General features: G+C 50.0%; 1 long non-coding RNA gene across 1 annotated transcript; it reads right to left on the minus strand.

Annotated features, from left to right (window-relative positions):
* Positions 1–5,275: 5,275 nt before the first annotated feature.
* On the minus strand, positions 5,276–24,344 carry LOC117098361. The gene is made up of 3 exons (XR_004443378.1): positions 23,779–24,344; positions 6,436–8,214; positions 5,276–6,257 (listed from the first exon to the last, which is right to left on the minus strand). It is a non-coding gene; the product is annotated as an uncharacterized LOC117098361 (long non-coding RNA).
* Between the last annotated feature and the right edge of the window lie 736 nt (positions 24,345–25,080).

Raw genomic sequence — 25,080 nt, forward strand, 5'->3', positions numbered from 1 at the left:
GTCAGGTCTGGGTGTCTGCAGCTCAGCTCGGCACCCGAGGGTGCCAGGAAGAAGCCAGTGGGTACATGAAGGACAGCTTGTTTCTCTTTCTTACTGCTGGCCCTCAGCCAGGGTCCGAGGATTCTCATAGCCCCTACTGCCTCTCCTCTTCTAGGCCTCCACTCCCTCTCCTCTTCTCCAAGCTGCCATTTCTGAAGACTGCTTTCATCTGCCTTCCTTCTTCAATAAGGGAGAAAGGAACTAATAGCAGTTGAATTGTACTGTGCCCGGTGCTTTCATTCTATGTTATCTCTGAAAGCATCCCATTTCTCAAGCAGCCCTTTTGTAATATTATCCTGATAAGAAAGTAAGGCCCAGAGAACTTAAGGACTTTTTGCAAGGTCACACAGCAGGTAGCAGAGCGAACATTCAGGCTCCAGCCTGCATAAGGCAAAGTTGGCCCTTGAGCCAACCTCCCTGGAATTCAGAGGAAATGCTCTTGTTTCAGAAATTGTCATCTCTACAGGGCCAAGTGCCACGAGGTAGAAGAACAGTCCTGTGCCCATCAAGGCCCACACGCAGAGCCCGGGGCAGGAAACCCACACAGGAGAGCCATGGCACCCACAGAAGCCACTCCCATCAGCCCTGCAGGACCTGACAACACCCGGCCACTGCTCCCACCCTGGGGAGCCAGTGGAATAGAACATTCAGGGAGAAGGGGGTGCTGATGGGAATCCTGGGGCTTCCCCAAGGTGCCCAGATGGCCCACAGAAGCACCAGGAGGGTGAGCCACAGCAATTGCTGGTGACCAGCAAGGGGACAGTGTGAATGTCAGAGTCCAGTTCTGGGGATTCTTGGGCCCATTTTCTTTGTGCACCGTCTGGGGGCAGTGGAGGGGTCAGTTCCTCTTAGATCCTTTCAAAAGTCTTCTCAAGGACGCCATCCGAGTATTGTTCTTCTTCTCATCCCCCACTCCTAACACCCCCGGCGACACCTCAGGGGGACGTTTGTGCTTGGACTTGTCGTCTTAGTCCAAGCAATGACCTCCCACTGGACGTCTCAAGCATCAACCGCGGCACTGAAAGTGTGTGCTTTGCCACACAGGGGCAGATTCCTGAGGTCCTGCTGTCACTCCTTGGTCAGCTGAAGAACGGTGTGGGAGCAGGGAGCAGGAAGCAACTCCGGCAGCCTCCATCCAGCAACTGCGCCCTGAGCTCTGCGAGCAGAAGGAAGACAACGGGAGGGCCTGGCTGACCCAGTCACCATGCAGCCCACCGGACACCTTGCTTAACTGCCTCGCACAGAACAGCAGCCGCTGCTGACCTTCATCACAGCCTCGGCTACAGGCCAGGGCAGCCATGGGCAGGGCGACAATCGGCAGCCACCCAGCTGCTCTCCCATCTGTAAAATGAGAGAGAACGTGCTGCTGAAACTATAGGACACAGCACAGGCGCCTGCCCGGTAGAGTACCCCAGGTGGCTGCTAATCACTGCATGCTGACCCCCCGCACCCCCCCATGCGCCCTTGGCAGATGGAGAAACTGAGGCTGGCAGCAGCAGTGACATTGGTGGTGTCCGGATAGCACCCCCAAGGCTGGCGTACACACCCGGAGCCCTCGGGCCCTGACGGTGGCTTCCAGATGGCCTCTTCGCACAGTCAGCTGCCTCTGTTTTCTTAGGAATCTTCAGCAAAGGGGACAGATGACCCGGTTGTGTTGTGCAATTTATGTAGTGCTCCGGGCCTGCCTCTCTGGGGTCACTGTCTGCTGCCGTGGCCAAAACAGCATGTGCTGATTTGTAAATAAACACAGTGAGGAGCTCCCTGAGCCCGCAGGAGATGATGATGGCGCTGGGGGCTGAATTTCACAACGGCGTCCCTTTTTGTTTTCAATTAGCTGGGGAGGTGGCTGCCTGCAGGAGGGCAGGAGGCGAGGAGGACAGGCTGTTTTCCCTCCTGTTCTCGGGGTTGCCCCCAGGAAGAAGCCATTCCACAGACAGGCAGGGCGTCCCTCCACTAAGATCTCGCTCCTCCTGGGCTGCCCTCCGGATTGGTGGATCGGTGGATTGGTCGCTCCAGGCCCAGCCCAGTTGCACTTGGCAGGAGCCCAGCAAGAAGCGTCGTCCTAGAGCCAGGCAGAAGCAGGTTCCTCTGTTGAATGCAAAGGGCAGCTCTGCATTAGCAGGCTATTCAGACGTGCAGATGCAATTTTAAGAGCCCTTTAGTAATGACAAACATCGTGGGTAGCACAACGAAAGATAAACAGGGATCATGACAGGGAGAGGCCCTTAGATCTCAGTGTTCCACGCTCCAGAGCAGGAGTGGCCCAGCCCAGAATGAAGGCAGCAGCCGCTGAGTCCTATTGCAGGGCTCGTGTGTAGAGAAAAAGAGAATGGTCGGAAAGAAAGATGACTTCTTTCTGCACTATGGGCCGTCTCCCCAAGAGGTGGCCTGATCTTTGCATGCTCGCCCTGAACAGCACACTGCACTACTCTTCTGCCTGTCACATATCCACCTGGGGCGTGTCCCCTCGTCCCCGCTAACTATGGAATGCTGTGTGCAAAGCTCCCTGGCATGCACCACGGAGAAGAACATTTGGTGGCCATACCGGAGTGGCAGATGCTCGCAGAAGACAAAAGGCATGCAGGATCTGTTCTCCACAGCCATGAAGGCCTGGACAAAGCTGCCCAGGGAGGGCTCAGCTGGTAAGAAATCAGCCAGCCTCCTGCAGGTTCCGCAGCTTCCTTCTTTCTGCCCCTCCCCCAGTGCATGGGCAGAGTATGGCCCCTCTTGCTAAAGAAGAAAAGTATTACCTTTTAGAAGTTTTTCTTCTTGCAAATTCAAATTAGCTATGTACTTTGATTCCCAAATATCATCACTAAACACTACAGAAAGCATTAAGAAAACAATGCAGAGAGAGCATTAATGCTCCCAAAATTGTCCTTCTAGAGAGCACAAGACTTTGCTGAGACATGATGCTTCCTAAGTGATATCCCATCATTGTTGGATGATTCCATTCAAGAATAAGTAACAGGGTTTTTCTAAAACCCTGGTGGACATGTGACAGGGTTGTCTATCAAATACGTGAAAGAGTCTGGGGGCCACACATGTCTTGGTACAAGAGGAGCGAGTCTGCAAAGCATTCCAGTACTGCACCTTCAGCTTCTTGTCCCGAGGCTTTGCTTCTCCCATCCCGACACGGCACTCACGGGCTCCCCTCGCCCTCTGGAGGTCACCCAGCTTTCTCCTCCCTGTGCCCAGCACCTCAAGAACATGGAGGGCCCAGAATGCAGAGGAAGGAAAGAGCCTGCACCCCACAACCCCCGTCCCCACCCCTCCAACGCCGCCCTGCTGAGGAACACAGAGGGTTTGAAAGAGGCATAGATGGTGAAGTGACAGCACTGATGCCAACGGGAGTCTGAATTTGGCCAGAAGACCTGAAGGAGGCCTAGGGGCATGCCGGGGACCCAGTCTTTTGGCGCAGGGAGAGACAACAGCCCTGAGTATGGCCGTGAGGAGCTCTTGTTCTCAGGAAGTGGTCAGTCCCATGTGGGTTGCAGGCCAGAGTTGCCTGGTCTGGGCAGACAAACTCCTTGCCCACAGCCTCATGTGACCTCAGATGTCTTTTCCAGTGTTAGGGGCATGACATAGCACGAGGCCAAAGTTTCTCTGCTGCATTTTCACAGTGGAGTTCTACATGGAGCTGCCTGGGGATATGGTGTCAAGGGGAGAGCGGCCTCCAGGGTGAGCAATGGCCCTTCATTTGTCAGATACTTGGAGAAGTAGAAACTGCTAAGAAGAGGAACCAAAGCCTTTCAATGTCATGGCCTGAAGAGAAGAGACACTTATAGGGATGACATGGATGGAGGCAGCAAGGCCAGCCAGGTCCACCGGCTCCTGGGCCATGCAGCCTTGGGTCAGGGCACTGTCAGAGAAGGTGCCCTCAAGTAGAACCAGTCAATATAACGATTTATTCATTTCCAAGAAGGAAGCCCGCGCTTCCCCTAGAAGGAAGTGGTTCTGCATCTGTTCTCACTACGAAGCCACTTTTCCTCCTCCTTAGCTTCCCTCCCTTCACCGTGATGCCTCTGAATTAGACCCACTGGTCCCGGGGCTTGCCTCCCCTGCCCCTGCACCCCACTTCAGTATTGCAGACTAAGGAGGTCCAAGTCAGCCCTTCACCTTGCATGGCCCAGCTTCAGTGAGCGGTGGGGGGCAGGGATGGGCTCATGTGAACGTCCTGGTGTAAAGGTCACAGCAGTAGCAGAAACCCGGAGGGGCATTTGCAGACATGAGGAGCAGGAGGAGCTGCAAGGAAGAATGCTCATTCCTTCCTTCTTGGTTCATCTTCCCACCCCCTGGGTTTCCCCACATTCCAGGATACTCTCCAGCCTGCCTCCCCTACCCCGCATCTCTGCATCCATCAGGGTCTCAGTGAGGAGCTCAGTGGGCACAGCCTGGCCCGGGGCTCACTGGAGCTCCAGACCGGCCTTGTCTCTCCTGGGCCAGCCAAGGGCTCTGGGTACAAGACATAACACCCCCGTCTCCATTTCCTCACTGTACACTTGAGGTGCTCACAGCCACATGACCCTGCTGGCAGGCTGCAGTGAGGATCAAATCAGAAGCATCAGTGCTGCCTTCTGAATACAGGCGTGAAGGAACCCAGGCACCTCAAACTCTCCCCAAACGCAGTGTGCACTCAGCCTCACCACCCTCACCACCCACACCCAACATAGGACTCAGAATTCTGTGTTTTTCTTCAAGAAAATATGAGGGCAAGCCCCGTGAGCCCGGGCCCTCTCACCCACCCTCCTGAAGCAACAGGATCACAGAGGGGAGCTGGCATTTATTAACCACCAAGAGTATGCTGAAGTCTCCTCTTCTGGGGGCTGCCCAGTGGAATCGCTTTCTGCAGATAGCAGGCATCTCGAGATGGGGGGAGCGCGTCTCACATGTGGCCTTCTGCTACCGCCTGCAGGCCACACCCCATGCCATGCCTCCCAAGGTGGATGGAGGGTGCCCAATGCACCCAGGAGACAAGCCAAGCGGAGTGCCTCACGCTACCTGGGCAGCAGGGCAGACGTATGATCTCCTGCTGGAGATCAGGGGTTCTCCCGGGCCTGGTATCTGTAAGGTGGAGCAAACACTTCTGCATAAGTGAGGTGGAGCAAACACTTCTGCATATTGTCAGTTCCAGAAGAGCCTTGATAACCCCTCAGACACTCCAAAGAAGGAAAATCTTCCAAGTTACTTTTTAGTATGTATCATTTTATTACAAATTGATCATGTAATTTTTGTCATTTTTTTATTGTAAAAATATGATTAATTCTTTTTGAACATGCCTTTGGGGTCAGGCCCATGTTGAAAACAGATGGCACGGGCACAGGGTTGACAGAAGAGGGACTCAGGAAGGGAGGTGTGCACAAGGGCAGTGCAGCAGGTATGGCCTAGGGGCAGGGGTGAGGAGCAAGGGAGAGGAAGATGTTGTTGCTAAGGGCCAGCCTTGAGGGCCATGGAGTTGGCAGAGAGGCCACAGAGCAATGCGGAGGGGCCTGGCAGAGAAGCAAGCACATAGGCTCAACCCTGCCTCCTCAGCGGGAAGGGCTGGTTCTCCCTTCTCCACGGCACACTGCACTCATCTCAGGGCCCGTCAGTCTGTACAGATGAAGGGTGGCTGCAAAGCCTCTGCTCCTGCTCTCATGGAGAAGTGGAGCCAGTTCCCAGTCCCATGAATCTGGGCTAGCTCCATTGACTTTTCCAGGGGACGTACCAGGAGAGACACACATTGGAGGCTCACTCACAGAAGCCTGGCAGCTTCTACCTCCTCTCTTGCAACCTTCTCCCTCTGGGAGAAAGTCCACAGACCCCAACACAATTGAGATGGAGACACGTGTGGGTGCTCTGGTCAATGGCCCCTGCCAAGCTCAGCCTCTTGGCCACCCCCATAGAGGCCCCAGCATGGGAGTGAATCTGTCTTGGACTTCTCCGAACAACCCGTGTGCCAGATGTGGTATCACAAGTAACCTCCGTCAGCTCTGTGGGGCAGGGAACAACTGTTCAAATTCCTGATCCACACAATTAGGTGATACAATAAAGTGATGGTTGTTCTCAGTGTCTACATGGGGGTGGTGTGTATGCAGCAACATTACCAGGACCCGAGTCTCTGTTTCACTTTCAGTCCCCTCTATGAGCTCATTCCATGTCTCCTGCAGCACCAACCAGTCACAGCAGTGACATGGCACGGTCGTGGGCTCTCTGTGCTGCATCCTGGTGCATGCAACCTGGTCAAAGCAACACTACCTGGTTTTGACAGTAGTGACATATCGGTGTGCAAATGCACTTTCACACACACCTCAATACATGCAGGACTCATGCTTGGGTTAATGTGCTTGGACAAAGAGGCATTATTAGCAAAGACAAGCATTTAACTGATTTTTTAAAATTTCAGTGAATACCTACTGAGGCTTTAATAGATCCCAGGTACTGTTTCTGGGATGCCAGTGATGGAAAACTGCTTTCCACTCAAGGAGATCGTCTGTCTTCATTATAGGAAGCACATGTGGATGCCTGGAAACCTGATCTCGCTCAGCGTGGTCCCAAGAGTGTGACATTCTGAAGCAGAAATGCATTGTCAGCCCTATGGGTGATGGAGCCAGTGACTGATACTCTACAACTCCGGTTCTGATGGAAATAAAGAGAACAGCTGGCCCTGCTCCTGCTTGCATCACCAACTGTGGACACTTGAGCCAGCCTCAGTGTTTTCAGGTAGAAGCAGGCACAGCCTCCCTCATGTGGGCTTCTCCCTGGAGGCTGGAGGACCACACGGGGAATGCATATGATCACATGCATAGTGCGCCACGTGCTGTGAGCAAAATCAGCTCCTCACAGCCATGCTTGTTAGAACCTGTAACATCAGCCACCTACACAATCCCTCAGCGGGAGCCCCAGAATGCGGTGTCCTCAAGCTGCGCATGTGCCCCCCACCAGTCCACAGGGCCCAGTGGCCCACAAGGCATGCCTTGGAATGCTGTGCTGCACACGGATGGGGTGTCGTTCACCTTCTCTGTGCTTCTGTGTCCTCATCCTCTGTATCAGTTCATTCTCACACGGCTATAAGGAAATACCCGAGACTAAGTAATTGATAAAGGGAGGTTGAATTCGTTCATGGTTCCACAGGCTGCACCAGAAGCATGGGGAGGCCTCAGGAAGCTTTCAGTCATGGCGGAAGGCAAGGGGCAAGCGAGCAGGAGGAAGCAAGGGTGGGGGCAGGGGTTACACAGTTTTAAACAACCAGATCTCGTGAGCACTCACTGTCACAAGAGCAGCACCAAGAAGCACTATCACAAGAAGCATCCCCATGATCCAGTCCCTCCTACCAGGTCCCACCTTCAATATTGGGGATTACAAAGGGATTTGGGTGGAGAGACAGAACCAAACCATGCCATCCTCCAAATAAGAGAGTTGAACTAGAAGCCCCACGGCGCCCCTGACCCCATTGCCAACCATCTGTGATGATCACTGTGGACATGGTCAGGGTTTTCCCTCGAGCTACTACAGGCACCTTCAGAGGTGTCTCATCACTGCCCCGGCAGCACACACGGTCTGCAGTGCTCATTTCACATGGTGGTTCTCCTCCAGTGGAGAACCTCAGAAGGATTCTGAGGCTATGTTCAGACACAGCCTGTGGTGAGTTCATGGTGGCTGCCCAAGAGGAAGGAAGTGGTGGCAACTTACATATTGATGCTTTGCCAACCCAGGTTTAAAGGAAGTCCGGTGGGGAGAGGACTGCATGTCACGTACATGGACTGACAGAGAAGGGACAGCTAAACTCTCCTCATCAGGGGCAGGGTCTGCACCCCACTGCTAGCCAACTTCTGAGGCTGAAAAGCAGCTGGTCCTCCTCAGTCACTCCGTGCTGAGACGACGAAAGGCCAAGGTGACCCAGCCTGTGACCAGACCTGAGCTCCAGCCAGGTCAGAGTGTGTGCTTGGACGCAGCAGCCAGCCCTCCAGATGACTCCACACTCAGGGCCTGGAAAGCCTCTTGCTGAAGGCAGTGGAGGGCAGCATCGCTTTCACTCCAGGGGCTTTAGGGAAGTGCGTCCAGTGGTGTGTGTGCCCACACAGGCAGGGCCCGCCTGACCCCGCGGGAGATCCCAGTTCCAAGACGTCTTTGCAGTCATCACTCCCTCTGAGGGGTGTTGGGGGCCTTGTGCACAGCAGGGTAGTTCTACGAGGACTGGGTGAGGCTTTGGAATGTGAAGAACAAAATGTGTGCTTTTAAAAAGAAGTTTCGAGTAAACTGGGCAGGCTCCCAGCCGTGGACCCTCCCTGTTGTGACGCTGCAGCTGAATGGACAGACAGGGCCGTGCAGGCCTGAGCTCCCACAGCAGTGCGTGGGGTGGCTGGCTACTTACTCTTGCTGCCAAGGCCCACCTGACCTATACAGGGACAGCCCCTGCCCTCCTCGCCTTCCAAGACCATCTGTTTCACAGCTTTATTCTCATCAGGGCCCCGCCACTGCGAGGCACCAGGCACTGGGAGCCGAGGGCGGGAGGACTGGGGCTCTGGCCTCCAGGAGCTCAAGGTCTCATCGACAACTGACAGTGAGTTGGCACGCCAGAGCCTCAGGCCAAGCTCGGCGTGCGCAGGCTCTGCCGGATTGTGAAGTGGCAGAGAGGAAGGCCCAGTCACTTGGCAGGTCAGGGGATATTGCAGAGGGTGTAGATTAAACTGGGCTGCAAGGAAACAGGCATTTGCCAGAAAGGGAGCTGGAGGAAGAGTTCTGCACAGAAGACATGGCCCCTGCAAAGCCACGGAGCTATGGGGTGTCAGGATGCCAGAAGCGCAGGCAGCTCCATGGTCTGGAGCAGGAGTCCTTGAGTAGGAAGAAGCTGGAAGGTCACTGGAAACAAGGTCTAGGCTGGGAGGAGGGATCGTCTGGGTCAGCCATATGGCCAGAGTGGAGGGGACCTGTCGTGATGAGAGGGGAAGACAGAAGTGCCTAGGGTCTGTCGGTGAGGGGATGAGAAAGAGGCAGGTGTCCAGAGAGGGGAGGTGTGTGGGCACCTGCAGGGGGCTAGCCAGCGGCATACAGACCACAGTGGCTGACAGGAGACAGAGGCATGAAACCAGCTCTGGGGCTCCTGGGGAGGGCTCTCCAGCTAGGCTGGAGGAAGGGTAATGAAGCAAGCGGGGAGCCAAGGAGGATCTTGGAAGAAGCAGTTGCAGCAGAAGGATGGAAATCAGGGTCGGGGGCCTCTGTTGAAACCCAGGAAGGAACTGCGAGAAAGGAGCGGGCATCGCAGCCAGCAGCCTCACAGGCAAGGCAAGGGAGCAGGAAACACAACCCTGAGATCCGGTCCCTCAGAGGCCAGCAGTGTCCTAGTGACAAGGGATTCAGCAGGGTGAAGAGAGCTGCCCCGAAACTCCCACACCCTCGCAATGTACATGAAAACAGATGCCAGTTGGGTTAAATATATCAATACGCTTTAAAAACTATCAACTTAATAGAAACATGTGGAAGGAGATGTCATAACCTTGGCACAGGACAACCCCCCTAAGCAAAACATGAAAATCCAGAAGCTCTCAGAATATTGCTACCTGGAAACACATAAAGCCGAAACATGTGTGTAGGGCGAAAGAGAACACAGAGTTTTAAAACAAACAATAAAGTGGGAGGAAATATTTAAGCCCCCCATGACAAAACTAAGGGTTATGGTCCATCATACATCAAAAGCCTTTACAAATTAGTAAAAGAAAAAGACAAACCAATAAAAACACTGGCAAAGCAAAACTTTGCCAAACATTGCCAAACTTTGCAAAACTTTGCAAAACAAAGACAAACTTTGGTGACAGCAAGAGTTTCTCAACTTCCCTGGCAGGGGACAGACCCACCAGTCTGGCGAAGGAGACAGGGCATCAGGTGACAAGAACCCCGGCAGAGCTGAGGCAGACTGGGTGCGTGGACTCCTGTGCCCCTCCCTTCCCTGCTTCAGCCACCCTGAGTCCAAGGGCAGGGCTTCAGACAGAGTAAGCTAGAAAATACAACCTGATCGTGTTAGCTCATTCGATCATGGAGTCTGTCTACTGTAAGAGTTAGCATTCATTTGGGTTGAATTAAGTTGGGTTAAATGTATGAGGATTAAAGCAACTTTGAACTACTGTACTACTTTTGACCCATCCTCAATATTTTTAAAATATTGCTAGCATCCGGCATTGGAGAAGGCATGAGGAAAGAGGCCTTCCAGTACTCTCTTGGTGGAAGTGTACATTCGTGCAATGTTATTGGAGCTTGGCAACAACGACAGAACATTTAAAATACATACCTACCAATTCTACTTCTAAGGATCTATTCTACAAACATATTGCTGGTGATGTAAATATATATGTATATATTTCTACTGATTTCTTTCTATATTTATGTATATTTCATTGCAGCACTCTTTGTATAAGCAAAAAAAGTTCAAAAACTTAAATAGCCACCAAAAAGGCGTGAAGTTAATAAAAGAGGACTCATTCTAAGGAATATAATGGAACTGACAAAATCAGTGGGAAAAAAAAATCTCTATGTGTTAACATGGAGGACGTCCATAATTTATCACATAAGGAGCCAAATACTGATTGAGCATCCTAAATCTGAGAATCCAAAGTGCTCCAAAATCCAAAACTTTTTGAGTGCTGACATGATGCTCAAAGGAAATGCTCACTGGAGCATTTTGGATTTTGGATTTTCAGATTAGGAATGCTCAACCCCTGAGTATAATGACAATATTCCAAAATCCAAAAGAATTCAAAATCTGAAATACTTCTGGTCCCAAGCATTTCATATAAGGGATACTCAACCTGTAGCGGGATATTTATATTGTGATTCTAAATATGGGTTTTATTCAAAGCACACTATGTGACTATAAGATAGATTATAAGCAGTTATTTTGTATGTATACATGAACCCCCCCAACACACACACAGATACACACACATAATTTAAAAATACCTGGAGGATAAATCAGAACACCTGAGGGAGAATAATCCAGTAAGACAGGGATAAATTGGGACTTTCTCTTTGATTTCATTTTTTCTGCATTATATTACTTTTGTAATACAAAAGAAAAAATAAGAAGAAGGTAGTTAATAAAATGGAATAAGACAGTGCATGTAAAAACTGGGTGTGAGAAGAGAAAGAACAGGTGGCCCGTGTACCTGTGGACCTTTCAGGTTAACTGGAAAATCTCACATATGTATGCATACATTCCTTTTTCATTTCTAAAAGATGTTCTGTCACTTTTATCAATTCTTAAGAGCGATCCACCAGGCACAGTGGCTCAGGCCTGTAATCCCAGCACTTTGGGAGGCCTAGGGGGGCAGATCACAAGGTCAGGAGTTCAAACCAGCCTGGTGAAACACCATCTCTACTAAAATTACAAAAATTAGCTGGGCGTGGTGGCACATGCCAGTAGTCCCAGCTACCCTGGAGGCTGAGGCAGAAGAATTGCTTGAACCCAGGAGGCGGAGGTTGCAGTGAGCCAAGATCCTGCCATTGCACTCCAGCCCGGGCGACAGTGCTAGACTGTGTCCAAAAAAAAAAAAAAAAAAAGAGGTCCAAAAAAGTTAGAAGCACTGATGTATACTATGTTTTTGAGAAGTTTGACCATAAAGGAAAACAGACATGGGAGCCACTTGGAGGGAAAAGCATGTCAGGAAGGTAGCTGTAAATTTGGGATAAACACCATACCAGATGAGGCTGCAGAGCTTTCAGAATCTTCTGAAAGATTCTGTGTGAATCTAAACCAAGGAAAATGTGGACACTTTCATAAGCAAACAGTCAAATTTTCTAGCAGCAAATTCACTCATTGAGCTTTGCACCTTACTGAAAGTTTGTCTGAGTATGAAATTCTAGGATGCATGTCATTTCCCCTCAGGGTGTGGAAGGCATCCTTCCACTGGTGTTCGATTCCCATGGCTGTTGAGCAGGAGTCTGAGGTCAAGTTCATCTTAAACCCTTTGCATAGGATCGATTCTCTCTCGCTGTCTCTCAGTCTCTCTCTCTCTCTCTCTCTCTCTCTCTCTCTCTCCCTTCCTTCTTTTTTCCCACCCCTCCACAACATGCCTTTAATATCTTCTCATTATCCCTGGTGTCCTGAGTTTCATGATGATATGCATTGATGTGGGGGGTTTTTTGTCCACCATTGTGCTAAGCACTTCATGGTTCTTCAAGCCTAAAATATTCCCCTCCTTTCATTTTGGTAAATGTCTGTAATGATTTCCTCTCTCTGTGTTTTCTATTTCTGGAACTCCTCTTTTGTCAGATGTATCTCCTTGATTAGTCCTTGAATTTTCTTCTTGTATGTCTCTTTGGTTTTCTGTTCCATTTTCTGGAAGATTTCCTCAACACTGTTTCCCAAACTCATATTGAGTTTTTTACTTCTGCCACATTTTTTTTTTTATTTTCTAAGAGCTCTTTCACATACCCTAAAAGTTCTCTTTTTAACATCTCACCATTGGCTATTTCTTGCATTGTCTTTGAGTTGTCTTTGTTTTTCTAATGTATTGTACTTCTTTCCCTGAGTTCCTTTTTTCTGTTTGTTGCTGTTTCATTTGTTTGTGTGTTTGTGTCTTCCCAACAGCGGTTTTCCCCAGCTGCTCAGGTCTAGGGCCATCTCTTTCACTAATTAAGGCCCCAGTCGGCTGGCTGGAAGCTCAGTGCGGATGAGTGGAGCTTGTCATAGGATCACTTCACTGTAGGTTTATCAGGTGGGTGCCTGGTGGTCTTATGTCAATTAATAGATCATTTTTCTTTGGTTTCTCAGTTTCACCAAAGAAGAATCCTTTGACATTCTGGGTAACGGGCATAATCCTGGTGGCAATGTTCCCAAAACTGAATGGAGGGCTGAGTGGGAGGGGTCTGACTCTTCAGAAAGCAAGTTTTCACTTAATTCATCTGTTCTCCATCTGGGTTCTGTGTCCTCAACTCTGACCGGAATCTCCAAGTTCAGAGCCTCCCTGGTCAGTGTCTCCAAGGAGTAACTTTCCTGCCTTCTGCAGCATGGCTGTGCCACATCCCGGCCTTTGGTGCTTCTGATTGCAAGTCTCCTGGGGTTCTGTGTGACCATTGTTGCAGTTGTAAAACATGGTTCCACAGTTCTCTGCTACTCTCCTTTTGAGAGGTAGGGGTCTACAGACCCTTCAATCTGGTAGGCTTGTGACTGCTTCAAACAATTGATTGTGGTTAAAAGAAGGGCAATGTGACATCTGCAACTAAGTCAGAAAAGGCCAAGCAGCTGTCACCTAGAGACTTGGAATGTGCCCACTGTGCACTTAGCCACCATGCTGTGAGGAAGCCCTGCACATAAGAGGCCACGTGGAGGTGCTCCCTTGACAGCTCCAGCTGAGTCCAGCTTTTGAGTATTCCCAGCCAGGGCTCCTGACACAGTGGATCAGACATAAGGTAGCCTTGCTCTGCTCTGTCTGAATTCCTGACCCACAGAATCTGTGGGGATGACAAAACGACCTTTGTGTACTCTCATTTGGGTTAGTTTGTTGTGCACCAACAGTAACTGGAACAACCATAAGTTTTCTTTTTTGTTATACTAGTACCTCTCTCACACACACACATACACACACACACATACACAAACTTGCTAGTACATAGGTTTTAGTTAATACCTGTGTATTAACTAAATACACAGGTATTAACTAAGCTAAGCCATATATTTTCCGTTTTCCAAAATTGTGTTGACATGTCTGATCTGCTGGTATCCACACCCCTTTGGATTGATATCTTTTCCTATTCATTTACTATAATTTTGTGATGATTCAGAGGGAATGCAGAAAAACACACATGATTGATGGGCCAATTTTAACCAGAAATTGCAGCAAACCTTTCCTTAGTGCTTCTAAGTGAGTAAACCCAGAGCCAAATTAAAATCACTTCAGGTAAACTGAGGCAGTAACTTGGGAAACAGGTGTGCCCCACGGTCACCCTCAGCCACAGCAAAATCACTGCCATATCTGTACAGTCATTCTGAGCCCAGGCAGGGTTCACCTTCCATTGCTTCGTGTACATGTAAAATATCAAGAACAAAGGGGGAAGCTTCCTGCATTGATCTCCACGATGCTTAGAGCTCACCACTAATTTAAAATAAAAGCTTGATCCAAAACGAGGCAAGAAATCTCCCCAAAGAAAAAATATCTCTCAGTGGAAAGTAGCTGAATGTCCCGTGAGTTGGGCTGGGTCTTACTGTAGGGGAGGGATGGCTGGGTTCCCACAGAAACACAGGCTTGACATTGGAAAGAGTGAGGTCCCCTCGGCCACTGGAGCAGTCACAGTGCAACCCCCACTCCCCCAATGAGTGTGTGGCATTGACAGTGACTTAACCACAAATGGTAAATCTGGTTGACCGACTTTAATTGTGAGCTCCAGCTAGGAACAGGTGGAGTCTCAGGTTTAATACTACTTAGATCAGTAACTTTAGATTTAAAAACATCGTTTCAAGGTCACAGGCTGCATCCATAAACCCGGCAGCCCTATCAGATACTTCTCTGTTGTGTGTGAATCAGCAGGACCTGTCACCGTTCCTGGAAAAACAACTCCAAACATGCACCACCCCGCCTCCCCCATAGTTTCATGAACTTGAAGAGAAAGCACGGCCATGGTGATTTTCAGTACATTCAGTGGTACCCAGAGCAGAGAACTGCTACCATTCCCTAAACGACTGGCTCAAGCACCACTTGGTTTTATAAGAAGAAAGAGAATGAACAAAGAGTCCAACCAGGGACTCAGGCTCCCAGGATCTAGGTTGCAGCGGCCACTCCCATGCTGTGTACCCTCCCCAGGGCAGGCTGCCCTCCCTGGGCCTTCCAGGCCTAGACTAGTGCTTGTCGACCTGGGGTGGTACTGCCTCATCTGCCCTGTCTGGCCTTGTCTCAGTGACTGAGGGCTTCTCCCAGGAGTCAGTGCCTGGGGCCAGGGCTGCTGACTGGCCTGCAGGAGGCAGCTTGTCCTCCACCACAGGGTACCCTTCCCAAGAATACATGCACTACCAAAGGGCAGATGTCCCATCTCCAGTACTGTGCTCTGACAGTGCGATCAATGCAGAATAGAGACATGAGTGGGTGACCCTAAGGGGCCTCATCACTCTGAGATCACCCAGTGTTTCACTGTGAACATTTCTAATCTCTAGAAAAGTGGAAAGAATTGCACCCTCAACCCCACGGTGTGCATGCACCATGAACATTTTGCCATACCTGCTTTCTCTCAAATCTGTCCACCCACTCCTCAGTCCATCGTGCTGTGTACCTACGTCAAAGACAAGGGCAGGCATCCGGACCTTTGCCCTAAGCACATGGTGTAAGTGTCATGAACTCAGCTCGACGTTTGCTTGATTTTTTTTTTTTTTTTTTTGTAACATGTGGGTAGTGCAGCAGGAACACGTGCTCCTCCGTTCCTAGACAGAGAAGGGAAACATCCGGCCAGACTCATTTTGGAAGGAGTGATTAGCTCACCATACAAAGAACTTTGTTAAAAGTTCGCTTCAAGGAGATGGCTGCGGGCACTGGGTCCCACACAGCAAGGAAAGTAGCCCCCCAGTGCTGACTCTCCCAAAACTATCCCTCCAGCTCTCCACAGCCCCACTCCACTACCCAGACAGAGTTTCACACCAGCAACCACACTCACAAAGGTACAGCATGAAGGACCCACAGCACAGACAAGGGGGACCCAGCGATGGAAAGTGGGGCCTCCCGGATACTTCTATCAGGGAGTCTCAACCAGCAAGAGTTCTGTTCCCAACCCTGTATTTGCACAGGACGGTCCATCCTGCTCTGGCCTCACACCCAAGTTCTGCCTTGGTGTGTCCCCGACTAGACGCCTTCTCAGACTCAGGGCTATGATAGGTCACTTCCCCGTGACTGGAGTTGAGTCTCCTGGTTTCTCTCACGTGTGAGGACAGTTTGCTCGCTTCTTCCAAACAGACAGCCTTGCTCTCCGTGTTACCATATCCCATGAAAACAGACACTGAGCTGGAGGCCACCCAGAGCCCTGAACTCGGTGCCTCCTTTTCCTTAGAGGAAGCTCCAGAGCCCCCAACCCTGCAGCCACTCCATGTTTCCCAGCCTGCAACAGCAGCAGTGGCCCCAGGCTCGCATCGCAAACACAGAGTCACAAATTCCCAAGCAAAAGGCATTTGTCAGACCACCTCCCTACACAAGAGACGGATGAGCTTCCAGGAGCTGAGCCACCCAGGAAAAGAAAACACTGTGGGGTTTGCAACTCCGTCTGGCTGTGTTGTCCACAAACACAGACAGAAGGAGTCCTAGGTGGGGATGCTTGGCTGGGTCTGGGGTGGGCGGCTCTCTACTCAGTGTCCTTTCCTCCTGACTTCCCATGTCTCTTCCTTCCCTCACCTGAGAACTGTCCATCTGATGTTTATACCCCTAATGACAGAGAGAAACCTCAGCCTCCCAGCAGGACAAGGCTTTAACCAAGGAGATGATTCCAGGTCAGAGTCACGAGAGCCACGGACCAAGCCGGGCCTCAGCCCACTCTCCCTGTGCTTGGCTGCTGTGGAGTCATGGGGTTACCAACCGTGAAGGGCTTAGAGAGGGGGACCCCATCTCTCAACTGGAGGAGTATCACAGAATTCAGGCTATGTTTTAAAGCCACAACCCACCACACGTGTCCCTGAAATCAGTCCCTGTGGGTGCGCACCCCAGTGACGTCTCAGGACCTTTGCTCTGAGGCATCTTGCCTAGGCCGTGAGGTTTTGCATTTTTGCTCAGTTTAACTCAGGTTTTATGACTCCCACATCTTGGGAGGAGACAGGGAGGAGGAAAAGTTGGGACAACACAACCCCTCTAGCATCATCACCACTACCCCCGCCTCCCAAACCTCAGAAAAACAAGTCTATCCACCAGAAAGGGTAACGCATTCCCCCACAGGCAAATCTGCCCCACAAATGCGGAAGGCGCTAATAAACACGATCATAAACTTGGAATCCACAATCCACAACATGTCAAAGGATTTGGAAGAAAACCTTAACTCCTGTGAACTACATTAAATTCTAATCTCCGAGACATTCAGAATGAAAATGCAGCTTGCTACAGCTGGGCTTCCGCTCTGTCCTTTGCAGACTCAAACATCCACAGCATGGTGTTTGTGCAATAAAAACTTTAAGTCGAAGCCTGTACACTGACCAGATGGAAGGACATGACCAAGATTGTGCTGGTAGTTCAAAATAAATACACATGCATGCTTTTGGACTCCATCCATAGGGGATTTTAGCCCTATTTTTCAAAGAGCCTTGTAATCTACTCATGAAAATTGGGTGTTTGTAGCCACTAAATGTAGTAAAATCCATCCAAGGGTAGGCAAGTACAAATGTGTTGACCACAGCACATAGCCAGGTCTGCAATGAAGGAAAATGTAATAACCTATGGAAGTAATTGAGCCTATCAATGTCTCCGTTTAAAACTCCCTCTTTGACATGAAGATCCATAATAAAGTTATTTAAGGAGTCGAAAATCTACTTGGTATGTTCTAATAAGAAACACACGAGTTTCTAAAAACATATTCCAGTCCTTGCGTACCATGGGGCATTTTGCATGTTTCTCTTCCTATATTTTTTCAGTAAAGCATGGTGGTTGTTGGCTGTCCATGAAAGCCACCTGTGATGTGTGGAGTTGAAGATGGAGGATGTTCGTGGGTTGTATGATTCTGAGCAGGCTCATGTAGGCTGGAGGTGAAAGTACCTGGAGTTACATTTTTATGCATGGGAGAGGGACAATTCAGTACCTTTTTGGAAATATACACACAAAATATTCAATGATATGTGATATGGTTTGACTGTGTCCCCACCCAAATCTCATCATGAATTGTAGCTCCCATAATTCCCAAGTGTCATGAGAGGGACATTGAATCATGGGAGGTAATTAAATGATGGAGGCACGTCTTTCCCGCGCTATTCTTGTGACAGTGAATAAGTCTCCTGAGATCTGATGGTTTTATTAAGGGGAGTTTCCCTGCACATGCTTTCTTGCCTGCTGCTATGTAAGACATGACTTTGCTCCTCACTCACTTTCTGCCATGATTGTGAGGCCTCTCCAACCATGTGGAATGTGAGTTAATTAAACCACTTTCCTTTATAAATTACCCAGACTTGGATATGTCTTTATTAGTAATGTGAGAACAGACTAACACAATATGCTTGTGTTCGCCTCAAGTTTGCAAATTTAACACTAATGTGGAATTTCGTTTTGACCTAGGCTCTTTCCCGGTGTAATAGGATTTTTGTCTGCAATTCTGAACAACCAGAGTTTCCAAGAACACAGTCAACTAAAGGACATTATTATATAAAACTTTCTGACTCAGTTATTCTTTTCCTACTAAATATGATTATTTATGAAAACAATTAGGCATAACTGTTAAGATGATACCACTCTGACCATCAGATGCATCTACAGGATAGATTTGAAGAAAGGTAAACATAAGGAAAACAAGTTCCTGTTCTCTTGGTCCCTCCAGGGCAGTGCTGGCATCAATAACTCTTGATGACTTTATTCTTCTGTAAACAAGTAAGAAGAAGCTAAGAGCTAGGAAGTTTCCGTGTTTTCTATTTAGAGTGCTGTATTAGTCCATTTAGGCTGCTATTACAAAATACCATCAACTAGGTGATTCTTAAATAATAGAAATGTATTTCTCACAGTTCTGGAGGCTGGGAAGTCCCACAGCAAGGCACTGATAGATTCAGTGACTGGTGAAGGCCCTTTCCTCATAGACCATGACTTCTCACTGTGTCTTCACATGGTAGAGTGGGGAAGGCAGTGCTGTGGCCTCTTTCACAAGGGCACTAATCCCATGCATAAGGGCATCATCCCCCATGACTTCATCACTTCCGAAATGCCCTACCTCCTAACACCATCACTTTGGGGGTTAGAATTTCATCATATAAATTTTAGGGTGCACACCATCAGACCATAGCAATGTTTGACCTCAGCACTTTCTTCTTCCATCATCTTGTGAAAACAAAAGGAAAGAAAAGCAGAGCACCATGCTGCCCTAAGTAAAAATACATTTATCTCTCACTTATTCATTCCGTAAACATCCTTGTGCCGGTTACCAGCTAGACTCTGCAAAGACAAGGAGCACTAACAAGTGTCCCTGTCCCCAAGGTGTTTGTAGGTATATTAGCCAAGATGAGTTAACACCTATGAAAATGACTCTTAACTCTCAGTGACCTAGTAAGCTATAAGTTTGTTTATCCCTTTGTCCCAGTCTACCATAGATTGGGGGAAATAGTACTCCACACAAACCTTCAGGGACCCAGGCTTTCCCTCCTCAGTGGCCCTATCACCACCCTGGCCTCGGAGGTCTCCAGACCCTCTTTGTCTGTCCAGCAAATGAGAGGAGAGAACGCGAAGGAGACACAGAGAATTTAAAAAGCTGCCACATCCACCCACATCCCCTGTGCAGGACTCCATCCCAGAGCCACGATGGCCTTCAGCAGAAGCTGGAAGTGTGGTGCCCATGAGGAAGAGGGTAAAGAGTGAACACACGCTCTGGTACTATGGATGAACACACACTCACCATGGTCAAGTCACCCCAAATCAGGAAATAGAAGTCCCTTTTCCACCTGCACTTAGCACCAAACTCCTTTCTGCCCAGAGATGTGCAAGCAACTGGAAGTTTGCATCTAGCACTTACATTCTTTTGTTGGAGCTCCAAATCCAAGAACATCCTTCCTTTTCAACCCCTTCGTTTTCTTCTGACAATTTCCTTTAACAAGCATAAGTGTTCCTTTCTACCACATTTAACCAGAGCAGAGCAAAGTTTAAAGTAGAAATATAAAATACTTTCTCAGCAGAGAATTACTGTTTTTCAGTCTAGTGAACCTAATCATTTATTAATTGAAGCTCTCCATAGCAAATGTGTAATCTCCTATAGATCAAGTGTAAATATTTAAAATTGTTTTCCAAATGTCCAGGCAACCCTGTGGGTCTCGGTCCCCTTCTTCTTATTTACAGAGCTTTCTGGTTGGAAGGGGAAAGAAATAAACAAGAAGTCCAGGTGCCCAGGTATACTGAGCAATAGGTGAAGAGCCATGTTTTTTGTCTCCGTTTTACTTCCAATTATATCAGAGCCAGGAGAGCCACATTCAAAAACCTTAGAAGTTCAGCCTGGCCAACATGGTGAAACCCCATCTCTACTAAAAATACAAAAATTAACCAGACATGGCAGTGCCGCCTGTAATCCCAGCTACTCGGGAGGCTGACGCAGGAGAACTGCTTGAACCCAGGAGGTGGAGGTTGCAGTGAGCTATGATGAAGCCACTGCACTCCAGCCTGGGTGACAGAGCAAGACTTGGTCTCAGAAGAAAACAAAACAAAACAAAACAAGAAAAAACCCTTAGAAGTTGATACCTAAATGGTCAATGGGCACAACAGAAATTTTATTCATAAATTAAAGCATGAGGCTTGGCAATTGAGCTAGCAAGTTTCTGTCTGCCTGCAATCTAAAATCCAGTAAGGCAATAATGATTTCTTCTTATTGCCATGGACCTGTTCAGGGCATCATACTAAGTAAAAAAACAAAACAAAAAAAAATTCAGTGGCTGAAGACAACAACAATGGCTTATCATCTCTATGGTTTCTGTGGGTCTTGGCTCACTCAGGCATTTCTGGCTGGAATCCCCTGAGGGCTGGGCTGTGGTCCCTCATCCTGGGTGTCGGCCATTCCTCAGGGCTGCTTGAGTGTCCTTGCAATATGTCAGCTGGTTTCCCACAGAGTGAGCAAACCAAGAGAGTGCGGGCCAGGCACCGTCTGTGATCTGTATCACCTGTTATGACACAGCTTCGAGTCACATAAGGTGACCTCCATCAGAGTCTACTGAGGGAAGCAGGTCTTAGGGAAGGGGACAGAGAGCTCACCTCCCAGTGGAGGGGTGTCAAGCCATACTGCAAGAAAAGCTGATGAAAGAGTTTTTAGGTTGATGTGTCTACCTTTTGAAAATGCAGTCTTTTTTAGGGCCTAGCATGCAAACTTTGGCTTCTAAAACTAACCCTGAGATAATTTGATCTAGCTAAACCCACATAGCCAGGAAGTGAGGGAGGGGTGAGAACAGAGGCTGTGGACTCCGGAGCCCCTTCCCCAGCACTCTGAGAGGTCTCCACCAAGTGGGAGATTTTGCTTTTTGTTTGGAAACAGAGTCTTACTCTATCGCCTGGGCTGGAGTACGGTAGCACAATCACAGCTCACGGCGGTCTCGGCTTTCTGTGGCTCAAACGATACTCCCACCTCAGCCTTTTGAGTAGATGAACTACAGGCATGTGCCACCACGCCTGGCTAATTTTTTTTTTTTTTTTTTTTTGTAGAGGCACGATCCCACTATGTTGCCCAGGCTGGTCTTAAACTGAGCTCATGTGAACCTCCCACCTCAGCTTCCCAAAATGCTGGAATTACAAGCATGAGCCATAGTGCCTGGCCAAGATATGATTTAATACAGCACTCTTGCTGGATACTCAATGTTAGCCCTCACTGAGCAGGTGGTGGACAATCCCAGCCCTATCAGAGTAACAAGAAAGGAGATAAACTCTGTGAAAGCCTTCAGGGCAAGGCTGTTATCCGTAGCATCAATAACAATGATAAATCCTGACCTGGCCTGAACTCCTCCCAGGACCCACCAAACGCCCTCCATCCCACATCCAGCTGGGTCAAACAGCTGATGCATAATGCTGGGTGCCCTTCTGGGTGCCATTAAAGGAAGAGAAAAAATTAACTGTGAGAGTTTTAGAGACCTAAAAATGTGCAGGGCAGAAGCTGCAAAATGGCAGCAGGCCCAGCGCCGACTGGAAGCAAGTGTGACTTTCCATGGGCCCACAAGCAGCTCTGAGGTCCTAGGCCTGGCTGGTCAGCGACTGTGGAACAGTAAGATTCAGGGTTCCAGGAGTGTGATGGCCAAGAACCCACGCCACCCTTGCCCCAGGCAAAGGACTCAGCTTTCAGCTGCAAGAACTCCACAGAAACCTATGGTCTTGGAAAACAGGAGGGCATCTGCCAACAGAGTCCTGTCTCTCTCTTCTTCTCCCTCTCACTCCTCTCTCTGCTGCTTCACTAGACTTTGAAAAATATCATGGACGGAGCCATTGGGTCTAGGGCCAAGAAAGGGGCTAAAAACCTCCAACCTGGGTAACTATCATTAACACTAAGATCGTGAAAGTCAAGATAAGCCCTCTGCTCTCTGATCCCCACCCCACCACAAGATTTGCAGGGGGAATTCTGGCAGGGAAAAGAACCAAGTCCTGATAAATGTAAATTGACAGGCGCTCCTGTTCACAATCTGTTCTAGATAAAATTCCACGTGGCTCCCCCAAGACAAAGATGTTCCCCTTTGATGGTTCTGCTGTCTTGGGGAGAGGCTCAGGCACATTCTGACTGGCCAGTTCTTGCTCCCTAAAATAGCCTGTGGACTGTGCCCTCCTTGGGGTCAGGGAGGCAGGACAAACAGCTCCTCTCCAGCCCACCCTCATGCTCCTGCTCTGTTCTCCTCGCAGACCTGGCCACAGGCTCTCCCACCCCAAAGGAACCCATAGTATCTCCGGAGCTCTGCCCTGAGCAGCCCTCTGCTAGGGAGGAGGGCTGGGAAACAGGCCCTCACCACCAGAGCATGCGACACAGCCTGTGAGATGGTGACAGTGGGTCTTGCTTTTTCGTACAAGTTGACCAGGGCTTATGCTCCTGCAATGCCAGATCAAAAGCACAGCCACCAAGTTCTCCTCCAAAAGCTTGACTCCTTTGGAACCCACTTCCTGGGGGGGCCAGAGCAGAGTGTACCCCTACCCCGAGTCCTGGCACAGGGATACGGCCATATAACCTGGAGACTCTTTCTGCTACAGCCAGGAAGGCACCTCCTGCCACCAGGAGCCGGGGCTGGAGAGGGCTGGGCTGCCTGCCCGGCTCACACCGGGAGTGGTGTGGCTAGGACTGAAGAGGGGACTCTCAGGCCTGTCTGGAGCACCTTGGGGGTGGAGTCATGGGGAAGGGTCTAGACAGTGGCTATTCATTGCTTCTCCTTCCGCAGCTGCAGAAACTTCCTCCTCAGTCTGAGTTGGGCAGGGCCCACTTGCATCTGCCTTCAAATCCCTTTCCTGCTGGTCAAAGGCAACCCCTCTGACTCTATCAGAGAGGGCCGGAAATCCAGCTGCCCACAACATATGCTGCCATGACCTCACAGAGAGGGCATGGGACCCGGGGAGGCTGAACAGGAAAGGCAGAAAGGGGATCCCATCCATCAGGACAGCAGATTCGGTGCCTTGCATGATGGCAGCTGACTGTGGTGGGTGCCGCCATTTCAGGGACCCCCAATGGGCCTTTGGTGCCTCCCAGGAGCCTGAGGTGGCAGGGACGGCACACAGCCAGCTAGGAACGTGTCTGTCCGTGATGTGGTGAGGGAGGCAAGGAGCAGGCCCAGATTCCTCAGCAGGGCTGAAAATACCCATTCGTGACGATTGGGCAGGAATCTGGGGCTGAGGCACAGTCTCTGCTCCTCTGTGCAGGGGTGCGACTGCCTGGTAGGTGTGTTCTCCCACTGCCCCCACTCTCGCCAACAGCCCAGAGAGGGGAAGTCAGACATCCCTCATCCGCCACGGATGGCAGTAGCCAGAAGACAGGGGCCCTGAGGCCACCAGAAGCAAAAGTCCACCAATGGGCCCTTGGTTATGATGAGGATCGAGTGGAGCGCATCTTACCAGTGTGTCCGAGACCCAAGCTCCTCCCCAGATAACAGCCAGACTGAGCGCCCACTTCACCTACCCCAGCTTCTGCTCAGGGCCTCCAATCTTGGGCTCTTGGGGTTGGGAAGCTGCATCTTCTGTTGTGGTGGGCCCAGGCTTGGGTCTCACAGGTGCTCCAGACCCATCCTCCTTCCCCCCAGAGCCAGGATGAGGATCAAAAAAGCCAGGAAAGCCAGGATAGCAGGAACAGGGAAGCCACTGGGAGGAGGAAGGAAAGACAGAGAGGCGGAGACCAGCAGCTGCTCTTTGAATGAAGAGAAAGCATTTCAGGCAGCCAAACAGAATGTCAGCAAACCTCAGAAGCAATTCGCTCCCCCACACCCAGCCCTATGGGGTTCCCACTGGTGCACCAGGCGCGGGCCACGCCGACCCGGAACATTCAGTACAAATGCTGGGCGGCCAGCTCGTCCCTAAAATAAGACTCCAGCTGTTGGCCACAGAACTGCTTGGAAAGTAGAGCTCCCTGGGACAGGAAAGGAGCCCTGCAGGGCAGAGAAGCAAAGCTGGGGGAAGCGAGGCCTGCTTCCATGTGGCGGAGGTTGGATGCGAGAGCTGTGTGACTGCTGCCAAGAGCTACTGGGGTGGGGCCCCAGGGGAGCTGCCGACGCTGGAGCCATCCTGCCACTCCCACGATGGTTTCTTCTGAAATCAACATCCTTCTTTTTCTGCACTTTGACCCCCCCCCCGGTCTTGGCAAGGGTCCTTGGGCCACACAGGGCAGGCTAGCATAGGGGTCCTTTTTCCCATTCTTCAACATCCTGGCCCTTGAAGGAGTGAAGCTGGGGCCCCAGGAGCCACACTGCAGGGACCAGTCCCTAAGCAGGCAGGCAGGCTAATTCACGTGGGCTGCAGAGGAAGGTGAGGGAGGCAAGGAGCAGGCCCAGATTCCTCAGCAGGGCTGAAATTACCCATTAGTGACGATGCTGCTGCAGGGAGAACCAAGCTCACACTTCCGGGCGAGTGTGAGTGCAGGGCTATTAAATGACACAAGACGCTTTGAAACGAAAAACAAGTTAACTTGAGACTTCCTCCTCTGTGTCGCCATCCATGTACAGAGGAAGTAAGACACTAGCAGGTCCTCCGAGAGAGTGTCTGCCTGTACATCATTCCTCCATCCCACACTATTGGGTGAATATGTAACAAGCGCACTTCTTGCTCTCATCAATGAAACAATGAATATTTGTGAGTCTTTCCTACAAGGCCAGCACTGTCCTAAGCACTTTCTCTGCATTTCCTTCTTTAAAGGAACCCTAAGAGGTAAGCACTGTTATTATCCTCGCTGTGCAGACGAAGAAACTGAGGCAGGGAGAAGTAACATAGC

The sequence above is a fragment of the Trachypithecus francoisi genome, unplaced genomic scaffold, assembly GCF_009764315.1.
Source record: "Trachypithecus francoisi isolate TF-2019V2 unplaced genomic scaffold, Tfra_2.0 Lachesis_group16, whole genome shotgun sequence".
Classification (NCBI taxonomy): Eukaryota; Metazoa; Chordata; class Mammalia; order Primates; family Cercopithecidae; genus Trachypithecus; species Trachypithecus francoisi.